The sequence below is a fragment of the Podarcis muralis genome, chromosome 11 (assembly GCF_964188315.1).
Source record: "Podarcis muralis chromosome 11, rPodMur119.hap1.1, whole genome shotgun sequence".
NCBI lineage: Eukaryota > Metazoa > Chordata > Lepidosauria > Squamata > Lacertidae > Podarcis > Podarcis muralis.
The window spans coordinates 57,265,386-57,289,155 of NC_135665.1; the positions used below are offsets into that span (position 1 = coordinate 57,265,386).

Here is a 23,770-nt window from a genome sequence, read left to right on the forward strand (position 1 = left end):
TTATTATTTTATTGGAGGGCAGGGTGTGGCCATCGTCTACCCCTCCACTTTATGGGTATCCCGGTAAAGGAATCTGGCGGTCGTGGATCCTGTCCGACGCCCCTGCTGGTGGCTAGGGCCATGGCACGACCCCCGGTGACATCAGGGGGAGCTTTCAGTTGTATTTGCCTCAACAGGCTCCTCCCACTGGTGGTTAACCCTTGATAGACTCACCCCACCCTGCGGGGGGGGGGGGGGGAATCACTCGCTGTGGTTTATCCAATGCCTAAGCCAATACCTCTCACATGCTGTAATCAATAAAGTTGTGGCCTTTTTTAGCCGATTAACCTTATATATGGAAGTGAGAGCTGGACCATAAAGAAGGCTGATCGCTGAAGAATTGATGCTTTTGAATTATGGTGCTGGAGGAGACTCCTGAAAGAGTCCCATGGACTGCAAGAAGATCAAACATATCCATTCTTAAGGAAATTAGCCCTGAGTGCTCACTGGAAGGACAGATCGTGAAGCTGAGGCTCCAATACTTTGACCCCCTCATGAGAAGAGAAGACTCCCTGGAAAAGACCCTGATGCTGGGAAAGATGGAGGGCTCAAGGAGAAGGGGACGACAGAGGACGAGATGGTTGGACAGTGTTCTCGAAGCTACCAGCATGAGTTTGACCAAACTGCAGGAAGCAGTGGAAGACAGGAGTGCCTGGCATGCTCTGGTCCAGGGGGTCACGAAGAGTCGGACATGACTAAACGACTAAACAACAACAACAACAAACCTCATATACCGTGTCCATGTGTCTTTTTTATCCTCAAGTGGGTGGCAGGTCCTCAAATCACAACTCGTGTTGCAGAACAGAACTGAACATCACAGGGCCTTCTCTGTACCCCTAAGGCAGCCTCCTGCCCCCAGACATGGCAAGAGGTTCTGTACTATCGCTTGAAGCTGGAGGTGGTGGGAGTTGACCTTGGGATGTTCTCTGTGCCAAGTGTATTCTGCAGCTGAGCTGTTACCTGCTGCTGAGGGCCTGGATTAGGCCTTTGCCTGTGTCCTTGTGCAGCTGAACACTTAAGCCCATGGGATAAACAGTGACCTTGAAACCAGGATGAGAAGTGCCGGTTTGCGCGGATATCCGAGCCTGTTTTGCCTTGAGATCTGATTGTTCCCCTTCATAAATGTCATCCTTGGAAGCCCATCTGTAATACCGGGGGGGGGGGGGCTTTTAACTGGGAGCAAGAAATTTTCAGCAGGGGAAAGAATCCTCCCCCCCCCCCGCTTTGATTTTATTTCTTCCTTTCATGAAACCGATGCGCTGCTTGATTGTAAAAACAAAACAGAACTCAAACTGGTTTGCAAAAGCGTAAAGCAATACAACTATTAGTAAAAACATTTAAAAGCAACTATTTAAATTAAAACTGAACTGAATGAGCGAACTGAAGCACGTCATTCTACATATCTGGGTAGAAATGTTTTTAGCAGGTGCTAAAAAGAGTACAGCGAAGACACACGGACGCCAACAAATTCATGAAGGATAAGGCGATCAGTTTGGGACGCGGGTGGCGCTGTGGGTTAAACCACAGAGCCTAGGACTTGCTGATCTGAAGGTCGGCGGTTCGAATCCCCGCAATGACGGGATGAGCTCCCGTTACTCGGTCCCTGCTCCTGCCAACCTAGCAGTTCGAAAGCACATCAAAGTGCAAGTAGATAAATAGGTACCACTCTGGCGGGAAGGTAAACGGCGTTTTCGTGTGCTGCTCTGGTTCGCCAGAAGCGGCTTAGTCATGCTGGCCACATGACCCGGAAGCTGTACGCCGGCTCCCTCAGCCATGGACCTGATCCAGCAGTTGGTTCTTATGTGCAAGACATGCTTAAGAGTTTCACTTACACCCAGCCACACACCCACCCCAAGATGCACTCATTGGTTTCTCCCTATACAGTGGTACCTCGGGTTAAGAACTTAATTCATTCTGGAGTTCCGTTCTTAACCTGAAACTGTTCTTAACCTGAAGCACCACTTTAGCTAATGGGGCCTCCTGCTGTCACCGCGCTGCTGGCATGTGATTTCTGTTCTCATCCTGAAGCAAAGTTCTTAACCCGAGGTACTATTTCTGGGTTAGCGGAGTCTGTAACCTGAAGCGTCTGTAACTTGAAGTGTCTGTAACCCGAGGTACCACTGTATACACCCAATGGGTATATTTGCCTTTCCTAAACTGTGCCTTTCCCTGTTTTAAGCCAGGGAACTTTAGCCCAGTTGAAGGCAAGAAACCACCATCCCTTTTTGACTACGGTTAAGCATTATTGGCAACATCCAATGTTTTTTGAATGAACCTCCACTTATGTACCAGATCCTTCTCCTTGCAGATTCCCACAGGTCCCCAAATCTGCTCCAGGACATTCTCCAGGTTCTGGGTCTGTTTGGATGGTCACCCCTGAATATTTTTGCCAGGTCAGGGTTAGAAAAATGCTCCTCTCTGCTAGCATCCCACTTCTTTAGGTTTCTGTTGAATGTTTTCTTTCATTTCACAGGGGAAGCAAAACATTCCCAGCAGCTGCTGGGATACTACAGAGCAGGCTGATAAAGCTTCTAAAGGAACAAACATCATGTCGGCTTAGAAGATAGTGGAAGACGTCAAACGTCACTTAAAAACCAGCTTTTGGGAACTGATTTTTAAAATATCCTTGTCTGCAGAGGCAAAGTTATGTCTGATGGGCTTCTGATGGCCTTGATCGACCACGTCACAGCTCCGAGTGCAAATTCACATGTGACTGTGCATTTAAATAAAATAGAATCCGGCAGCCTTGGATCTTTATCTTTCAAAGGATGGGGGCGAAGTGAAGCTGCTGAAAGAGGCTGGTTAATTAGCACAATTGCATCATGCCAAATGCAAAGGAGATGGAACGATAAGGTATTGTTGGGGTTGCGATTCGACTGGGGGAGCTAATGGACTGCTTCAGGCAACTGCGCAATAAAAATCCAGTTATGAATTTATCAAGAATGCCAAGATAAAGAGCTCTGAAGGCAGTCAATGGGCAAAATTATTGCTTTTTTCACCTTGTCCTCCCCGTCTCCATCGGGATACTGAAACGCTATCTGTTTAAGGACATAACCCCTTCTAATTCACCCAGCCTTCTGTTCAGCATTTCAGTTTTGCTGCCCCTTGGGCCGCAGGAAGCTGACTTATATACTGAGATCATTGGCCCATATAGCTCAGTAATGTCTGCACTAATCGGCAGCTATTCTCCAGGATTTCAGGCAAGGACCGTTCCTGGTCATACTTGAAGTTGCTGGTTATTGAGCCTGAGACCTCCTGCATGTGTAGCAGATATCCTGCCCCTGAGCTGTGTGGCTCCTTATAGAATCAAATATTCATAGACTTCTCCAGTTGGAAGGGACCTTGAGGGTCATCTAGTCCAACCCCATGAAATGCAGGAATTACCGCTAAATTTGAAACTTGATTCACTTTCTCAGCTGTGCAGGGAAGCAGACATGATTCACTGAGTCAGCTTTGATGAATATATTCGGAATTTTGCGATCAGAAGATCTAGAAAGGAGCTTTTTAAATTTCAGCATGCATGTACGTTTTGTGTCATTTTGAAACATAAAAATTATGGTTTAGTATTGCTTTTACAGTGGTACCTTGGGTTAAGAACTTAATTTGTTCTGGAGGTCTGTTCTTACCCTGAAACTGTTCTTAACCTGAGGTACCACTTTAGCTTATAGGGCCTCCTGCTGTGCCACCACCGCGCAATTTCTGTTCTCATCCTGAGGTAAAGTTCTTAACCTGAGGTACTATTTCTGGGTTAGTGGGGTCTGTAACCTGAAGCGTCTGTAACCTGAGGTACCATTGTATTTTGAATTACATATGGGTGGGGCACAATAGCCTTGTAAGTGCCTATGGCCTCTAAAGGCCTTAATCCAGTAGTGCTTTTCATTTTTTTAGCTGGTTAAAAAGAGAGAGGTGCTGGTAGTCATATATTGATAAAAGTCCTGTGGGTGCCAGCACTATATGGCTCTCACAGGCAGCAAAAAAAGTCAGACAGGTGCCAATGTTTATGGTTGCAAAAGAAGTCCCCAAACCCCTCTGCCTTACTGTTTTACACTCATCTATGAGATACTCAACCTTGGAGTAGAACCAGCTGTGATGATACGCTAAGTCTGGCCTATGAAATATTCCTCCCCCCTTTTTCTGAGCAAAATACATGTATGAGACCGAGACGCACTGCTTATGCAACCTGATGAAATGGTGCAGTGTTTCTGCATGTGATACCCATTCATACGCATGCACAAAAGCGCATCTTCAGTTGTAGCCAAGGGCTTTGACACTGTTAGGGGAACAACTGCTGAAACAAAGTCAACTGAAATTGAAATAAGAGGCCAAAAAATATTTATCTAGGTCAGGCATGGCCAAACTTGGCCCTCCACCTGTTTGGGGACTACAATTCCCATCACCCCTGACCACTGGCCCTGTTAGCTAGGGATGATGGGAATTGTAGTCCCAAACATCTGGAGGGCAAAGTTTGGCCATGCCTGATCTAGGTGATCCATTACATTGTTGGCGAAACTGAAATTACCCCTCCCCACACAAAAAATTCAGTCTCTTATCCCCACCCAGGTGCTTGAGACAGAAGCTCCCCCTGTTCTCTTCCCTTGGAATATAAGTTTGTGGGAAACCACCTCTGCCTAAAAGATAATTTTTTTGCAGCGGGGCGAAAACCACCCTTTTGCAGGTCCTACAAATTCTGATCCCAGCATGACTTCAGCACCAATTGCATTGTGTTTCACGAAGCGACCACATGATGGTAGCAGAGAATAGGAAACCACAGGTAAGAAGGCACCATTGACAACCTCCTTAGAGTAGTACGCTCAGCCCCACCTTCTCCCACGATGGTGAGAGCAGGGCGAGTTTTCAGATCTGCCACTTTGTTGTTGTTGTTTAGTCATTTAGTCGTGTCCGACTCTTTGTGACCCCATGGACCAGAGCGCGCCAGGCACTCCTGTCTTCCACTGCCTCCCGCAGTTTGGTCAAACTCATGCTGGTAGCTTCGAGAACACTGTCCAACCATCTCGTCCTCTGTCGTCCCCTTCTCCTTGTGCCCTCCATCTTTCCCAGCATCAGGGTCTTTTCCAGGGAGTCTTCTCTTCTCATGAGGTGGCCAAAGTATTGCAGCCTCAGCTTCAGGATCTGTCCTTCCAGTGAGCACTCAGGGCTGATTTCCTTCAGAATGGATACGTTTGTTCTTCTTGCAGTCCATGAGACTCTCTGCCACTTAATCACTGCTAAGATTGCTCTGCCTGTTACCAGCCCATGCAATGAGAAGGATGAAGTCCATTAAGATTCAGCACATCCCATTTGCCTTGCAATGGGTTGTGCCGCCTGCTGGCTTTCCACAAGCATCTGATTGGCCATTGGGGGAGCAGGATGCTGGAGTAGATGGACCATTGAGGGGACATCTAGCAGGGACATACTCTGGTTATCTCCTGCTTGGACTACTGCAATGCGCTCTACATGGGGCTACCTTTGAAGGTGACCCAGAAACTACAACTAATCCAGAATATGGCAGCTAGACTGGTGACTGGGGGCGGCCGCCGAGACCACATAACATCGGTCTTGAATGACCTACACTGGCTCCCAGTACATTTCCGAGCACAATCCAAAGTGTTGGTGCTGACCTTTAAAGCCCTAAATGGCCTCGGTCCAGTATACCTGAAGGAGCGTCTCCACCCCCATTGTTCTGCCCGGACACTGAGGTCCAGCTCCGAGGGCCTTCTGGCGGTTCCCTCATTGCGAGAAGCCAAGTTACAGGGAACCAGGCAGAGGGTCTTCTTGGTAGTGGCACCCGCCCTGTGGAATACCCTTCCACCAGATGTCAAAGAGATAAAACTAATAATAATAATAATAATAATAATAATAATAATAATAATAATAATAATAAATTTTATTTATATCCCGCCCTCCCCAGCCGAACCCGGGCTCAGGGCGGCTAACAACAATAAAACAGTACAAAAGTACAGCATAAACAACATTCTAAAATCATTCATTAAAAAATAAATTAATTCAAGCCACTGGCAACCATTGGGCCAGAGCTCCCCGAAGATTGCCGAGGGAGGGAGTCAGGCTGTGCCCTGGCCAAAGGCCTGGTGGAACAGCTCTGTCTTGCAGGCCCTTCGGAAAGATGTCAAGTCCTGCAGGGCCCTGGTCTCTTGTGACAGTGTTGCACCAGATCGGAGCCACAGCCGAAAAAGCCCTGGCTCTAGTTGAGGCCAGCCTAACTTCTCTGTGGCCTGGGACCTTCAAGATGTTTTTATTTGAAGACCGTAAGTTTCTCTGTGGGGCATACCAGGAGAGGCGGTCCCGTAGGTACTGACATTTAGAAAACATCTGAAGGCAGCCCTGTTCAGGGAAGTTTTTAATGTGTGACATTTTAATGTATTTTTAATCCTTGTTGGAAGCCGCCCAGAGTGGCTGGAGAACCCCAGCCAGATGGGTGGGGTACAAATAATTTATTATTATTATTATTATTATTATTAGTCGGCTGTCGTGTTCGTACTCTTCAAACTAACTCACCTGCTAGCAACTGAATGGTCCAACGCCCAATTCTTTCTCTCTGTTTGCTTCAGGGTGGATAAAAATCAATGATTAAAAAAATAAATCGGATTTTTAAAATTTAAAATGGATTTTTAAAGTAAAAAGCTTTTGGAGGAAAAATCTTTCTAAAAATAGTTTTCTATTTAAGTTACATTATAGTCCAAAGGGGCCTATTCATCAGGAAATAAGGATTTGTTTTAAGTTTTTCATGTGTGCTAAAACTCAGTCTAAGTTTGTTTTTTAAATTGTTTAACCACATCAGTTAACATAATAGCATATGTATCCATGTTTGTTATTGTCTTAGTTAAATAAATTGTTTAAATTGTTATTCAGGAGATGATTATTTTTCTCCATCCTCTAAAGTAAAGCAGAAAAGTTGTCCAAATATAAACAGTTAACTTATCAAACCTCACAAAAATTTCATAATTATCTATGTATTTCTAATAGCATAACCAATCAGTAATTTTTGATATAACTGTAAAAACAACTCTGAAAATTTATTATTCCAAAAATGAAAGCTTCATCTGGTTGTAAATATTAAGATTATACCAGCAAGAATGAGTATTTCTGTAAAAAAAGAGAAATATTTAAATCAAGTGTTACTGGCTAGTGATTTAAATCGTGATTTAAATCAATTTTATTTAAATCAAATCCACCCTGGTTTGCTTCCGCCGCTGCCAGGACCATTCACTGTGCAAGCCAGGCTTTTGGAACCTTCTTGGTAGTGGCACCCGCCCTGTGGAATACCCTTCCACCAGATGTCAAAGAGATAAAACTAATAATAATAATAATAATAATAATAATAATAATAATAATAATAATAATAAATTTTATTTATATCCCGCCCTCCCCAGCCATATTTAATTCTGTGTCTTCTCTCAGAAGGTGGTGGACTCTCCTTCCTTGGAGGTTTTTAAGAAGAAGTTGGATAGCCTCCTGTCATGGATGTTTTAGTTGAGATTTCTGCATTGCAGGGGGTTGGACTAGATGACCCTCAGGGTTCCCTTCCAACTCTACAGTTCTAAGATATTGCAGTTTCCTAAGTGTACATATGAAAGAAAACAGGCGGTATGGGAAAGGAGACGTACACTACCAACCTCTAACAATAGGTGGTGCTGAATTCTTTGAAATCCCTCTCTCCTACTCTGTATTTGCAACACAATCTTTTCCACCATTGCATCCATGCATGATAAAGGCAGGCCTGATGTCTTATAATTTGCAATATTTCTTGCAAATCAATCCATAAATATAAACAACAGAACGGAAGGAAAACTAAGCTGGGATTTATACGAGGAGCTTGACAGTTGCATACCAATCCCGGTATTGATTCTGTATCATTATATTACAAACCCCATTATTGCACGGGGCTGTATTTTGCTAGATGGAGAAGAGAAAAATGAAAAGAATCTGTTTCAAGGTTATTACACTCTTGTATATGTATACAAATCTATATTCGCATCAAAGCTGAGGGAAGATGCCCCAGTCCGTTGAAAAGGGCATTGGGCAACCACTCTGCGCTTTCACTGTTCCGGGTTAACCTGATCTGATAGCGATTTCCTCCTGTGTTAAGAACACCCCAGATTCTAGACAAGGGGTGGTTAATCTGTGGCCCTCCTATTGTTGCAGGACATCTGTTATCTCTGATCTCTGGGCAGTGTGGTGTAGCAGTTAGAGTCTTGGACTAGATCCAGAAATACCCAATAGTATCCGAGTGTCAGGAGCGAGCCAGCAGTAAATCACACAGAGCAGGTGAAGTTAACTCTTTATTAGAAGACACAGGATCTGCTCAGGAGTGCCAGGTCTAATGAACACAGCAACTCTTATTTGGTAGATCTTGCCCCTATGAGGCAGCTGCAGAGAGTGAAGGTCCCTGCCTTCCCACAACTGCTTGTTGCCTCCTCTCCAGGATCTTTCCCAAGAAATTTGAGGCTACACCTGCGCATCTGCCTTCCCTCTTCCCTCTTCATGCCTCTCCTGGTTCTGGGAGGCCAGGGAAGAGGGGAGCTTGTTGCAGCAGGAGGGTGAGACTGTTAGCATTTCACTCCTCCGTTGCTGAATGTGTCATTGTTACGTTGCTTGTCAGTGTTTACTTTCTAGGCTTGGAAAGTGAGAGAACGGAAGTCAGTCTTATCTCTCTTCCGCTGTACTGTACTTCTGTACTTTCTTGCTCTCTCTCTTTTGGAGAAGATGTGAGAAGAGGCCATGATTGCTTTGTACTGTATATATTGCTTAATAAATACTTAGAATGCACACACACTCACTTCACGATTATTTCTGCTATACAGTGGATGCTCGGGTCGCGAACGTGATCCGTGCGGGATGCACATTCGCAACCGGCAGCATTCGCAACCCGCAGCGGCGTGTCTGCACACTCGCAGGTTGCAATTCGGCGCTTCTGCACATGCGCGACCGCCAAAACCCGGAAGTAACCCGTTCCAGTACTTCCGGGTTTCGGCGCATCCGTAACCTGAAAAACCTGAAGCGTCTGTAACCCGAGGTATGACTGTACAGTGGTACCTCGGGTTACATACGCTTCAGGTTACAGACTCGTGTGGGTGGGTGTCTGTGTCTGTCTGTCTGTCTGTCTCTCTCTCTCTCTCTCTCTCTCTCTCTCTCTTCCCCGCCCCATTCTGTTAGAATTCCTGCTCTGTGATTACAGTCATGGGATTGTTGTCTTTCACTTGACGGTGTATGTTTTGACTCCACAGAGTGGGATGTGATGACGGAGACAGGATGTTTGTGTTACTGTGTTCCGTGAAGTGGGACTATTGTCCTTTGTTCTTTTTCTCTTTGCTGTCTGATGCTAGAGAGAGAGGGAGCCATGTTGCAGTGCTCCATGTGTGTTTATATGTAAATAAAGTAGATTAGCCAAAATGCTGAGTTTGCTGAGGTCTGTCACACGCAAGTTGCGCAAACTCTGCAGATCCCTAAGTGTGCTGGTGTCGGTTGGCATTAGTCGCTGTGATGTTTGGGCAGAAGAAAGCTTTTGAAGCTCCCGAACGAAAGACCAGGAGGGAGAGAACATGCCAGTCGGGCATGTGTCTCTGCCAGGGTCCTACTCGAGTGTAGGCTGAGCTCCTGACACCCCCCCCCAATAAAAATCAGTATGCTTCGATTGTAGAGGGGGGAAAGGAGAGAGAAGTGCTAATAGGACCCAATGCCATAAAACCCTTTGAATGTGGGTGCTCTTTTAGACAGAAGGAGATGATCTTGGGGTGTGTAGGTGTGTGATTCTATTTCATTTAGACACAAGACATGCAACAGTTACATAAATTGAGAATCAAAATAAAGCAGCAGTAGATGCTCAAATAAATGTTTCTGAATATACTGTATTGACAGAGTTGTGTTAAAGTACATGCATCATAATTATTCCAGATGTGAAATGACACGTAACAAAAAATGTGTGTCCTTAGATTGTTGACCATTAGTAAAAGGTATTTTGTTTCCATGATAACTTTAATTTATGGGGATTTACAGTAATTTATAAGGGGTAAGGGAGAAAAGGGGAATATATACTTCATGTGTGGCAAACTGTGCTGTGAACTAGGGGCGCTGTTTTATGTGTGTGATTCTTTTTATTTATTCAAAAATACCATTTGTAGAAAAGCCATCCAAAAGCAGTTGGTTAAAATCGGTTAAAACCATGAAGCAATCTTTAAAATCTTGAGCAATCCAGTTACAAAAACAAGAAGCAGCAGTAGTGTGTGTATATATATTTTTAATAAAATTGAAACTTGTAAATTTTAAAGGTTGTTTTTTAGGGATGGCAGAGGAAGTTAAAACTTGCAGTTTCTGATGTATGCAAGTTTATGTGCTTCACTTTGCTAATCTGTCTTCTGATACCTGCACAGGTGACGCAAAACATAGGAAGTTGCTCTATTATGAGTAACAGGTTCAGATTTTATTTGTGTGCTATTCAAAATTACTCATGACTTCTGTGTTGTATTGTGCTTATGGTGGAGAAGCCTCTCACCCTGATTCGTTGAGTTGATGTGATGTCACGGCATGTTGTCCACGAACATTCCTGCTGCTGTTGGAATGTTTGAACTCCAGGTTCTGTGAGGGAAGAGAAGACTGTCAGTTTTGGCTACTATTAAAACATAATATAGACCCTAGAGGTGTAAGTAGGTTTGTGGGGATCATTTGAAGATTAGAAGGAGGTGAGGATAAAGTAAGTATGTGTGGTTGTTCTGGGAATGTTCAGGGTGGCAGGAGAGGATATATTGTTTATTAATATCCTTCCTAACTTGCGCTAGCAAGTTCCTTTATGTAGCAGAGTTACACCCCCCCCCCTTTTACATGCACAGCAGATAGCTGGTTGCAGGCTCCTGAGAGCCTCTCACTATTATACAATTCAATTTGTCTCAGATTGAATTGTACGTTCCTGGTAAGTTCCCTTGAATCCCTCTTAAAAGAATAAAAATGCCACAATCTTATTCAAAGTCAATAAAAGAACTCACATCAGTTCACAGTTGGATTCCTGAAGGCAGACTTAGTTGCAAATATGTACATGTGGAACTACCCCATATGGGAGAAAAATCCCAGTGCTTCTGCTAGCTGAGCATTCCTAGCTAGAAGCTGGTCAAATGAAGAAGGAAGTCAAAAAGAGAGAGGTGTGCTGTGTGACTCATCCTTTTGTTACCTGGACAGGTAAGGTCACGCCCACCTTTGATCACATGCCAAAGGAAGGATGCTCCAGCCAGGAGGAACAGGAAGTTTCAACTGGCTGGACCAAACCCTCGCATGCCTTCTCTAGCATTATAAGGAATGTTGTACTTGACTGTCTCTCATGAATCACATCCCACAGTTGTGTACCACATATGCTCTCCCATGAAGGAAGAGTGGGATAAAAATATAGTAGAATCACAGAACTGTCCCCTATCCAATTTGAAGCCGTATCGGACCCTGTTTAGCAAGTGTGCTAGCAATTTTATTGCTGCACTGCTAGTAGTTATAAAGGTAAAGGTAAAGGTACCCCTGCCCGTATGGGCCAGTCTTAACAGACTCTAGGGTTGCGCGCTCATCTCACTTAAGAGGCCGGGAGCCAGCGCTGTCCGGAGACACTTCCGGGTCACGTGGCCAGCGTGACAAGCTGCATCTGGCGAGCCAGCGCAGCACACGGAACGCCGTTTACCTTCCCGCTGGTAAGCAGTCCCTATTTATCTACTTGCACCCGGGGGTGCTTTCGAACTGCTAGGTTGGCAGGCGCTGGGACCGAGCAGCGGGAGCGCACCCCGCCACGTGGATTCGAACCGCCTACCTGACGATCGGCAAGTCCTAGGGGCTGAGGTTTTACCCACAGCGCCACCCGCGTCCCTAGTAGTTATAGATTCTCTCAAAACGGGAACTGTGTTATTAATGATGGGCGTTCGGCAAAATAAGGCAGATACTTCTGCTGATATAACTCATCTCTTTAAACTGATGTAAAAATAATAACGAACCCTGACACAAGTATTCAACTGAGCTTTGGTGTAAAATAAATAAATAAGAAACTGCAGTAAAACCAATTTTGAAATGTTCAGTTTGGGCAATCTCAGGATGGGGCATTGGTCCTGAGAGATGGAGAAACCAGAGGCAAAGAAGAATCCGGAACCAATCCGGAGAAGCCAAGGAGGCTGGAGGGGGAAAGAACCCGTAGGAAGGGTACAGAATGAGGCCCTGCATGAAAATAATGGAGAAACAGGGAACTGAGGGAAGAGAGTTCTCTGACGAAACTTCACAGCACTGAAAATGAACGAGTCTGTATGCTGGAACAGGGGAGAGAAAAGAAGGGCAGGTAAAAGAAATGGAAAATATCACAATTTTCCAGGGTGGGGTTAACCTTTGGCAGCAGATGCACACCTAAAAGTCCTCTAGCACCGTCTTTGATTTATTTATTTTTTATTTAACAAGATTGATATACCACTTAATCAGGAAAAAACAAATCCCACAGACTCCCGAGAACAATATAAAACATTGGTCAGAAAATACAGATAAAATCAAACATGAAAGAAACCTAAGTGGACGTAAGAAATCAAAATATGGATTAAAAATCATTTTTTAAAAAAACGAATACAAAAGAAAAAAGAAATATGCACAATAGAATCACACTTGTTTATTATGGCAGGGTTTAGGGGCCCTGCGACTCTCTGGAGATTGTTGATTTGATTCACCTGGCTTCTGTTTTGCAGGGATGTTTTTCTATGCCGAAGTTATTTATCGCATTATATTCTGTGTTTTCCTCCAAGGAGGCTCAAAGCGTCTTTCTCTCCCTCTGTGCCGCTGGTAAAATCCAATAACTAAAAAAAGTAATCGTAAAAAATCGGGGGGGGGGGGGATCACAGAATAAAGGGTGGAAAAAGCAGTGGTATTACCACAAGTCTGAGTCTATGGTTCTCAGTTGGGTGAATGGAAGTTCTGTAAACCGCAAACAAGCAAGTTGCAGTAATACTAGAAAAAAGAATTTCTAATGATTGGTGCATAGCTACCCTGAGTGCGCAGATGTCATGGAAGCCCCACAAGAACCACGTATATTTTTGGAACTATTTCATACCGTCCCTTTCCTTGAGGGCATCAACAGGTTTGCTCCAAATACAGTGGTGCCTCGCAAGACGAAATTAATCCGTTCCGCGAGTCTCTTCGTCTTGCGGTTTTTTCGTCTTGCGAAGCATGGCTATTAGCGGCTTAGCGGCTATTAGCGGCTTAGCGGCTATTAACGGCTTAGTGGCTTTAAGAAAAAGGAAACAAACTCGCAAGAACTCGCAAGATGTTTCGCCTTGCGAAGCAAGCCCATAGGGAAATTCGTCTTGTGGAACGACTCAAAAAACGGAAAACCCTTTCGTCTAGCGAGTTTTTCGTCTTGCGAGGCATTCGTCTTGTGGGGCACCACTGTACAGTCATACCTCGGGTTGAAGTTGCTTCAGGTTGAGTGTTTTCGGGTTGCGCTCTGTGGCAACCCAGAAGTAACGGAACGTGTTACTTCCGGGTTTCGCCGCTCACGCATGCGCAGACGGTCAAAATGATGTCACGTGCATGCACAGAAGCAGCGAATCGCGACCCGTGCGTGCGCAGACGCGGGTTGCGTTTGCTTCAGGATGCGAACGGGGCTCCGGAACGGATCGCGTTCGTATCCAGAGGGACCACTGTAAAGGAAGCAGGTGTGCAAATAATACCGAAGAGAAAGTCCCCCATCATTTTGGCTTCGAGCGGCTCTGTCTGGCCTTTCCACCACCACAACTCAGGACACTGGTTTCTGAAGGGGCGTTGGGTCAGAGGTGAAAGTCCTGCCGGCAGTATGAGGGGAGAATTAGTCCCTTTGTGTTGGCGAGGCCGCCAAGCCAGGGAGCCCACGACCGCTTCCATTCAGGAGTGACCTTTCCGTGACCGAGACTCCATTGAGCGCCCGGGTCCTCCTTAGGTTTCACCTGAAATGTTGTTGACACAAATAGAACCGGCTGTGCAGAGAAGCTCAAAAGTAAGGACCTCGAAGGCCCATGTTGTTTGAAAGTCAAAGAAAAGCGGAACAAGCTGATTGCGCTGATAAGGATCTTTTGGCATGCTAACCAAACCTTTAGCTAATAATACTAAATGCTTACAAAAGCGACCCCTTCGGTCATTTACGGGTAATAAACTATTAATTAGAGCCTTGTCATAAACTACCCTCGACCTCTCAGCCCACACAATAGCCCATCCTGGGTCTTTTGTTCTCTCCCCCTTGATTCCGGCATTGTCAAATGTTGGCTACAGGTGAGCCTGGGCCTTCTCGCGCTTTGGGAAAGGTGAAGCCTCGTAACTTGAGGATGTTCACCAACTTCAAAGCTAATTAGTTTCAAATTAAATTTTCCACTCTGCCAGGCCAGGCACAATAAGAGAGGTCTCAAGACACAAGAGGGCGTCTGGAAAAGGGGGGAGAGAGTGTGTGTAAAAGAAACAGCAGGCATTTAATATGTATCTACGAGGACTAATTGCGGAGAAAATAAAAAACAGAAGAAGTATCGCTTAGGTTCTTAGGAGCTGCTGTCTCAGCGGAGTGACGCCAGCCTGCATCACCCACTCTCTCAAATGTTCCTCTTTATTGTCAGGGATGAACAGGGGAAGAGGGAATTGCCCTGCTTCTTCCGTTTCCCCCTTTTCTTTCCACCGCCAATGTTATTTGTTAAATTTTGTGGTGATCGTATAAAATGAAGGGGAGGAAACCTTTTCAGCCGAAAGAAAAAAACCCTCCCCAAATACAAAATGCAAGCCACTTTCATGCCTGCAGGGTGTGCCGCATATTTACTCAGAAGTAAGCCCCACTGTATTCAAGGGGCTTACTCCCTAACTGGTGTGTTCAGAGAGCAGCAGCCTCTTACATGTTCTGCAGAGAGAAGGGCTGCCAAACGTCTGGATTTTCCAGGACATTACTGGGATTTTAAAGGTGGAATTGATGTCCGGGGGGGGGGGGGGATTTCCAGAAAGCGGTGCGCTTTGTCCTGGATCTTAAGCAAGTCAATCGAAAAATCATGGTTATTTTAAATGTTTTTGTATATGTAAAAAAAGGCTCAACAACTTTGGCGTTTGTCTAAAAAAAAGGCCCAACAATTTCGGTGGTTTCATAAAAGAAGTTTTTGAAACATGGTGGCCCTAGCAGAGAAACCACTTCATTGCTATCACATTCCTTTACCCCATAACAGCCTGATCCTGGACCCTGCAGGAAGTTGGTGGCTGTCCTTACTGCATCTAACATGAGTCATGCCATGGTCTAACTCTGTGCTATGTGAAGAAATACTTCATCCGTCCTGGTCTGTATTCAGTTACATTGGATGCCCGTAAGTTCTAGTGTTATGAGACAGAGAGGAAGACTCTCTATCCAATTTCTCCACCCCATGAATAATTATATACACCTCATACATGTCTCCTCTCACTCCCCTGTTCTCTAAACCAGGGGTCAGCAAACTTTTCCAGCAGGGGGCCGGTCCACTGTCCCTCAGACCTTGTGGGGGGCCAGACTATACAGTGGTACCTCGGGTTACATACGCTTCAGGTTACAGACGCTTCAGGTTACAGACTCTGCTAACCCAGAAATATTACCTCGGGTTAAGAACTTTGCTTCAGGATGAGAACAGAAATCGTGCTCTGGTGGTGCGGCAGCAGCAAGAGGCCCCATTAGCTAAAGTGGTGCTTCAGGTTAAGAACAGTTTCAGGTTAAGAACAGACCTCCGGAACGAATAAAGTACTTAACCCGAGGTACCACTGTACTCTGGGGGGAAAAATGAATACATTCCTATGCCCCACAAATAACCAAGAGATGCATTTTAAATAAAAGGACACATTCTACTCATGTAAAAACACACTGATTCCTGGACCGTCCGCGGGCCGGATTGAGAAGGCGATAGGGCCGGATCCGGCCCCTAGGCCTTAGTTTGCCTACCCATGCTCTAAACTAATAACTCCCCCCTCCCATTTTTTTTGCAACCTTCCCCTACAGGGGAGCCACGCCACCCCCCAGGAAAGGGGCTGCCCTTTTCTGAATCTTTCCCAGTCCTACAATATCCTTGGTGACTGTGGCTGATGGTACCAAAAGCCCTGATCTATACTTGCACCAAATTCCTTTCCCCTTACTGGCATTAAAGGTAAAGGTAAAGGTACCCCTGCCTGTATGGACCAGTCTTGCCAGACTCTAGGGTTGTGCACTCATCTCACTCTAGAGGCCGGGAGCCAGCGCTGTCCGCAGACACTTCCGGGTCACGTGGCCAGCGTGACAAGCTGCATCTGGCGAGCCAGCGCAGCACATGGAACGCCGTTTACCTTCCCGCTAGTAAGCGGTCCCTATTTATCTACTTGCACCCGAAGGTGCTTTCGAACTGCTAGGTTGGCAGGCGCTGGGACCGAGCAGCGGGAGCGCATCCCGCCGCGGGGATTCAAACCGCCGACCTTTCGATCGGCAAGCCCTAGGCGCTGAGGCTTTTACCCACAGCGCCACCCGCGTCCCTACTGGCATTAGGCTGGTTTTAACACTGACTTTGTGCTGCTGCTGTGTTTCTGGTGGCTTTTAGATGGTTTGATGTGCAGATTTGAATTGTTTATAATATTTCAGAGCACTGTGGGTTGTCTTCATTGGTGGGAGAGGATCACTGTGTCTCACTGGTCAGCTACTACCCACAGTAGCCTCCGGTCAATAAAGCAAGTGAAATCCAAGGAATAAACCCTACCAAAAAATATGGAGTTGAGTCCCTAAGATGGTTGGATGGCACCTTGTACGATTCCTAGTGGCAACTCCTGCAACCAAACTGGTGCCCAATCTAGTCAAGCTTGCAAAAATCTACCATTTGCCTGATAATAAATGTTGGAAATGTAAAGAAACTGAAGGTACGTGCCCAAGGATTAAGGCTTTCTGGGAAATGATATATAATGAACTGAAAAAGGTATTTAAATATACCTTCTTGAAGAAACCAGAGGCCTTTCTTCTGGGCATCGTCGGCCAATTGGTGCCAAAGAAGGATGGAACTTTTTTTATGTACGCTACAACAGCAGCAAGAATACTTATAGCAAAGTATTGGAAGACACAAGATCTACCCACTTTGGAAGAATGGCAGATGAAGGTGATGGACTATATGGAATTGGCAGAAATGACTGGCAGAATCCGAGACCAGGGAGAAGAGTCGGTGGAAGAAGATTGGAAGAAATTTAAAGACTATCTACAGAAATATTGTAAAATTAATGAATGATAGAATGATGTTGGATAGCAATTAAGGGGTTTCCTGCTGTAATGCTCTAAGAGATATAAAAAAGGGTTATAAATGGGTTAAAATTTAATGGTAAGGATTTGCTGAACCAATAAATTGAAGCGGAATACAAAAAAGGGAGGTATGAGGAGGTCCGGGAAATAAGTTAAAGGAAAATAAGTAACAGAAAATATGTGTGTTTTTAACTGTTTTTATTTTGTATTTTTCTATTTTCTTTTTCATTTTTACTGTATTATTCTAAAAAAGCTTAATAAATATCTCATTAAAAAAACAAACTGGTGCCCAATCTATTGCTCTGCTTTCCTTTGGACCACATCAGTGAGACTGAGGGGGGGGGGGTCTTGTCATCTGGGCAGCCAGAAGACAAGACCCCAAACACACTGCCCAAGTTTGTGTTTAGATTTCCATTCCGCCTTAAGGAGCAGACATGGAACTGTTGCATGTCACATGTCTGATTACATCCCAGCACAGTATGCTGGGAACTTCCATTGTGTGTATAGCTTTTGCTTTTCTCTGTCTCTCTGGGAAGACAACGAGAGAGGCGACATGTTTCTTTGTCCTGATTTATGATTAATAAATCTGTAGTTTGTAGTATGCTTCCACAAGCCTCACGCCTATTCTGTGTGTGCAGTTCGCTCTGCTGAAATAGCGTGCCCTGGCTTTGAAGCCCAGGTCGCTGATGTACGTCGGAGCAGAGGCCGATGGGTCTTCGCAGCGGGACGGCTGGAAGGAGACGACCCAGCTGGGGCTAACCAGCTGGCCTTGCAACCCTCTGCATGCTGACAGTTTGCACCCCGGAGAGCTCAAGTCAGTGCTGTAAAATTTATCTTGCACATTGCAAGAATGCTATAAACCACTGGGAGGCCTGAATGGGATATAAATGCAAAAATAATAGTAAAAACAAAGAACAGTTCTGTATGGTAGCAGTAGTAGAAATATTACTACAACTATTACTTAATCAATGACTTCGAAAGAGGTGGCGTTTCAGAAGATGCCGCCCTCTGGAGGCCCATAGCTCAAAATTTCCTGCAAAGACTCTCCTCCCTGGAAGAGAGGGGAGTGGTTGTGGGCGGGAGCCCGAGCTCCGCCCCTGGCCGGGGGCCTTAGCCCCCGCCCCTCCTCACCTGGCTGGTGCCCACGCCCACCGGGGGCAGCCAACCAGGTGTCTCCAGGGGGCGTGTTTAGCAGCTTAATGCTGCGGCTCCAGCTCCGCCTCCTCCTCAGTCGTCGTCGTCCCGCAGCGAGTCACCCACCCTCCACTCCCATTTAGCTCAGGGTCTAGGTTTTTTGGCCTTGATATGGACCTTAGGTTGGTCGCCCTGGTTGTCTGGGGGGCCTGGTAGGAATTTTTCCATTTGGCATTAAGCTTTTTGGTTTTTTCGCCTACCTCGTAGCAATCGTCACAACTTTTGTGGTATTGGTGGGTAGGTTAGGCATTGGATTCATGTGTGTCAAGGGCTAGGTGTGGCCATCGCCTATGCTATCTACCGTGGGTTATTCCGTTAAAGGAATCTGGCGGTCGTGTATTCCGTCCGATGCCTGCTTGGCGGGAGGCCATGGCACGACCCTCGGTGACATCAGGGGTGAGCCTATAGTTGGATGAGCATCAACAGGCTCCACCTACTGTTGAATAAACCCACCACCTATAGTCATCCAATGCCTAAGCCAATACCTTTTCACTGCTGTAATCAATAAAGTTGTGGCCTTTTCTTGCCCATTAACCTTATATCACGTGTCCTTGTGTGTTTATTTCACATAGTGGGGGCCGGGCCCTCGATCCACAACTGGTGGTCTTGACCAACCAATGGTTGAATGCAGAGGCCAGTTGTTTGTTTTTCCACTCGCACTTCTTCTTTGCTCTCTCGTAGCGAGGCTGTAATTGTTCGTAAGTGGTCTTGGCACTTCATGAAGTACAGTATGTGTTTAATGGGTCGTTAAGCCATGATAAATAACCCTGCTACATAGATAGGTGCATCGGAGGCTTATAATTACACAAGGAGAGGGTAATCTTGACCGTGTTGTGGAGATTGGCAGAAGGCTCCCGCTGCTAACTGAGCCACCGTTGGTGTAAGAGCGGTGCAGAAGAATTATTGAAGCACATTTTAGCCTGTTAACATCAGAACCTGACAGACTAGTGCTCACCTACTCTGGTGTTGTCTCCTCTGACAAGCAACATCTCAGGGAGAGGCCTTTCTCAGACCTGAATCTTTAGAATCAGGATAGAAGAGTTTGGATTTGATACCCCTCTATATCACTACCCGAAGGAGTCTCAAAGCGGCTAAGAGGTGAGTGGGGCTGAGAGACTTCAAAGAAGTGTGAATAGCCCAAGGTCACCCAGCAGCTGCATGTGGAGGAGCAGGGAAGCAAACCCTGTTCACCAGATTACGAGTCCACCGCTCTTAACCACTACACCACACTGGCTCTCAGCCAACTGGTCCTTTCTGAAATTGTTGGACTACGACTCCCATCATCCCTGGCCATCAGCCACGCTGGCTGGGGCTGATGTGAGTTAAAAAGATGTTTTCTGTAGCCTCCTAAAGGTAAGAATCCTAAGCGCTTGCCTAATTTCATTCCAGAAATCCGGAACTGCAATGCTAAAGGGGGGCAGTTTTTAGTGGGTCACACATATCTGTAGGCAAATGGTTCTCCTAGCAATGCCCCATCAGAGGAACACAGTTGCCGGTCAGGGGTCTATGGAGAAAGCAGGGGTGTTGCATGAACTCATAGCGCCTGGAGCGGCTGTGCGCCACTGCTGGCTTCCTCCAAATAATTTTGGGAACTCTAGTTTACCCTTCAAAGAGTTCCCAGCACCCTTCTTGTTGTTGTTGTTTAGTCATTTAGTCGTGTCTGACTCTTCGTGACCCCATGGACCAGAGCACGCCAGGCACTCCTGTCTTCCACTGCCTCCCACAGTTTGGTCAAATTCATGTTGGTCTCTTCGAGAACACTGTCCAGCCATCTCGTCCTCTGCCGTCCCCTTCTCCTTGTGCCCTCCATCTTTCCCAACATCAGGGTCTTTTCCAGGGAGTCTTCTCTTCTCATGAGGTGGCCAAAGTATTGGAGCCTCAGCTTCAGGATCTGTCCTTCCAGTGAGCACTCAGGGCTGATTTCCTTCAGAATGGAGAGGTTTGATCTTCTTGCAGTCCATGGGACTCTCAAGAGTCTCCTCCAGCACCATAATTCAAAAGCATCAATTCTTCGGCGATCAGCCTTCTTTACGGTCCAGCTCTCACTTCCATACATCACTACTGGGAAAACCATAGCTTTAACTATACAGACCTTTGTTGGTAAGGTGATGTCTCTGCTTTTTAGGATGCTGTCTAGGTTTGTCATTGCTTTTCTCCCAAGAAGCGGGCGTCTTTTAATCTACAAACTACAATTCCCAGGATTCTTTGAGGCAGCCGTGACCTTTAATTGTGTGCTGTGTACGAAGGATCACATAAGGAACGGCTTTCTTCTGAGTCACAACTCTCCTAGTTGAATTTTGATGCTTCCAAATTGTTCTCAATAGAGCCGGTTAATTGTGTGACTAATCACTGGCTGCTGGTGTTGTTGTATTGTTTTTAATGTGGCCTCTTTCTCCCTCCCCCCACCCCAACCACTTGAAAACTCAACTACATGATACACCCACCGGGTGCCCTCGTGTTGGAATATTTTGTTCCACGTCTAAGGGCTGCCCCCCCTCCCAAACACCTCTAGAGGGCAGTCGTGAGAAGTGGAGCCGGCTTTGGCTAGGAGCGAATGCTCTCCTCCGGCAGCTGCGTTTATGGTACCCAAACACACTTCTCTGTTTGGAGGGTAATTTAGAGCAATTACACCGATTATTATTGCTTTTCTAATTAGTGCTTTTCCTACAGAATTAGCTGAGTGTTTATTAGGAACTGCTTGTTGCCAATAGCTTAACTGCTTCGCCGCTGGTTTTTTTATCAACCGCTAGAAGGATTTGTAAATACAAGTGTACATGTGGGGTTGTTTTGACTCTCTGCCTTAAGACTAAAAAATCAAGCCAATTAGATATTTTGTGTTAACGCGTTGATGAGACGCGTCCACCTTTTCTGACCTTTAACACGAAGGAGGTGTGTGTGATTCAGTCCCTGAAGGTGTTTTTGTGTTTGTGTGGCAAGAGAAGGTTCGAATGCTCTCTACTTTCAGGGTTTTCTTTTAAATCCACAAGTTTCAATCCCTCATGGTTGACTTGGTACAGATGTGAGAGTATTGCACATAATTTCCAAGGAAGAATATCTGTGGAATAAGCGCAAGAGTCTGTACACCTAATTATAGCAATGCAGAATATTTCTAAAGGCAAAGTAAAAAAAGTAGATAGAAGCTTGCAGACATCTGATACTACCCGTACTCTACAACAGTTATTTGAACAATTGCTGAAAAAAACTCTTTCTCGTGTGTGTGTGTGTGTGTGTGTGTGTGTGTGTGTGGAGAGGGAATATTTTATTTTATTTTATGTTTTTGTAGAATTTATATCTCACTCATCACTCAAAAACTCACAACATGCCCAATCTTTGGCTGTGTATATGCCATACATTTTCAAAACACATGGATTCCTCCAAAGAATCTTGGGAACTTTAGTTTACCTTTCAACTAGCTAAAGTTACCAGCACCCTTAACAAACTACAATTCCCAGGATTCTTTGAGGCAGCCACGTCCTTTAAATGTATGCTGTGTGCTCCCCACAAAAGAAGACTGGCAAAATAAATTAATGGAATATGCGGAAATGGCTAAATTAAGGGAGAAACTTTGAAATCAAGACTATAACAAATTTAAAAACGAATGTGAAGTTTTTATTGCATATTTTTAAAGCAATGTATACAAGTTAACACATTGGCAGGATTTTAAGAAACATTTGCAATATGATGATAAAAGATACAATGGGATACAATAAGATGAATAATATTACACAGACATGCATGAATTAATGATGAAATAATGGAACCACGGGAAGGGGCAGAGGGAAGTCAAGGGATTTGAGAAATCCCACACTTGGATGTTTTATTGAATGTCTAAACAGTGTTGTAAGGTTTTTATTTTATTTTTATTTTTTTATTTTTTAAATGTTTATTTGATGTGATATTGAAAATTAATAAAAAATAGATTAAAAAAACCAAAATAAATGTATGCTGTGTATGAAGGATCACACAAGGAATTCTTTATTCTGAGTCAGAACTTGGACCCATCTAGTCATAGTTTTATCTACTTGGACTGGAGGCCATTTTCTAAGAACCCAGGTGAAGACACTATGTGAGGAGCAGTTGTTGTTGTTTTAACATGAAGATGCCTAGAATTTTAAAATTTATGCTATATTTTGCCTTTCTCCCAGGGCAAGGGAGCTCACTTTCCTTTGGATCTACTTTCCTTTGGACCACATCAGCGAGGCCGGGCGGGGTCTTGTCATCTGGGCAGCCCAGGATCTCCATTCACACTACCCAGGCTTGTGCGCACACACACCACGGCGCATGCCATTGTCTCTCGAGACAGACGGATGCCAGCAGTTTAAACATGATGCAAGAGAGGCTAAACCCGCATGCCTAGTCACGGTCCAAATTGGTAGCTTCACATTTAAAACTCTGCCCTGAAATGCTGTGTATGAAGCATTTGCTGGACTTTTCTGTGCATAAGACAAATTTTTTTACTCTAAAATAACGTTTAAAAAAGGGACACAGGTGGTGCTGTGGTCTAAACCACAGAGCCTAGGACTTGCCGATCAGAAGGTCGGCGGTTTGAATCCCCGTGATGGGGTGAGCTCCTGTTGCTCAGTCCCTGCTCCTGCCCACCTAGCAGTTCGAAAGTACAAAGTACAAGTAGATAAATAGGTACCACCATGGGGTTTCCGTGCGCTGCTCTTATTATTTTCATTATCCACCACTTATCTTAATCTTTCTCATTATAAGGTTTATTTCCAATTCTACTGGTTTCACTATTTCATCTTATCTTTCCTATATATGACACAAATTTTTCCCATTCTTTTTGAAATGTTTCCTCACCCTGTTGTCGAATTTTCCCTGTTAATTTGGCTATTTCTGCATATTCCATTACCTTCTGTCGCCATTCTTCTACCCGTGACGGGGTGAGCCCCCTTCTCTCTGTCCCAGCTCCTGCCAACCTAGCAGTCCGAAAGCACATCAAAAGTGCAAGTAGATAAATAGGTACCGCTCCGGCAGGAAGGTAAATGGCGTTTCCGTGCGCTGCTCTGGTTCACCAGAAGCGGCTTAGTCATGCTGGCCACATGACCCGGAAGCTCCCTTGGCCAATAAAGCAAGATGAGCGCCGCAACCCCAGAGTCGGCCACGACTGGACCTAATGGTCAGGGGTCCCTTTACCTTTACCAGACCTGGGCTAGCAGGAACCTCGCCACTGTTGTTGCATATAAAAATAATTTCTGGTCATTCTTGACTATATCTTCTCCTACCATTCCTAACAAGAATGCCTCTGGCTTTTTCAAAAACGTATATCTAAAGATCTTCTTTAGTTTGTTGCATATA

At 45.2% G+C, this 23,770-nt stretch overlaps 1 protein-coding gene across 2 annotated transcripts in view; it reads left to right on the top strand.

Moving 5' to 3' along the window:
- The first annotated feature begins 11,693 nt into the window (after positions 1-11,693).
- Positions 11,694-23,770, top strand: part of HDHD2 (haloacid dehalogenase like hydrolase domain containing 2) — a 426,244-nt gene continuing 414,167 nt past the window's right edge. The window contains exon 1 of one of the 2 annotated variants that reach the window (XM_077936505.1): positions 11,694-11,717. The gene's annotated coding sequence lies outside the window, so the exon portion shown is untranslated. The remainder of the gene's footprint in view (positions 11,718-23,770) is intronic. The other variant, XM_077936504.1, reaches the window with a different exon arrangement.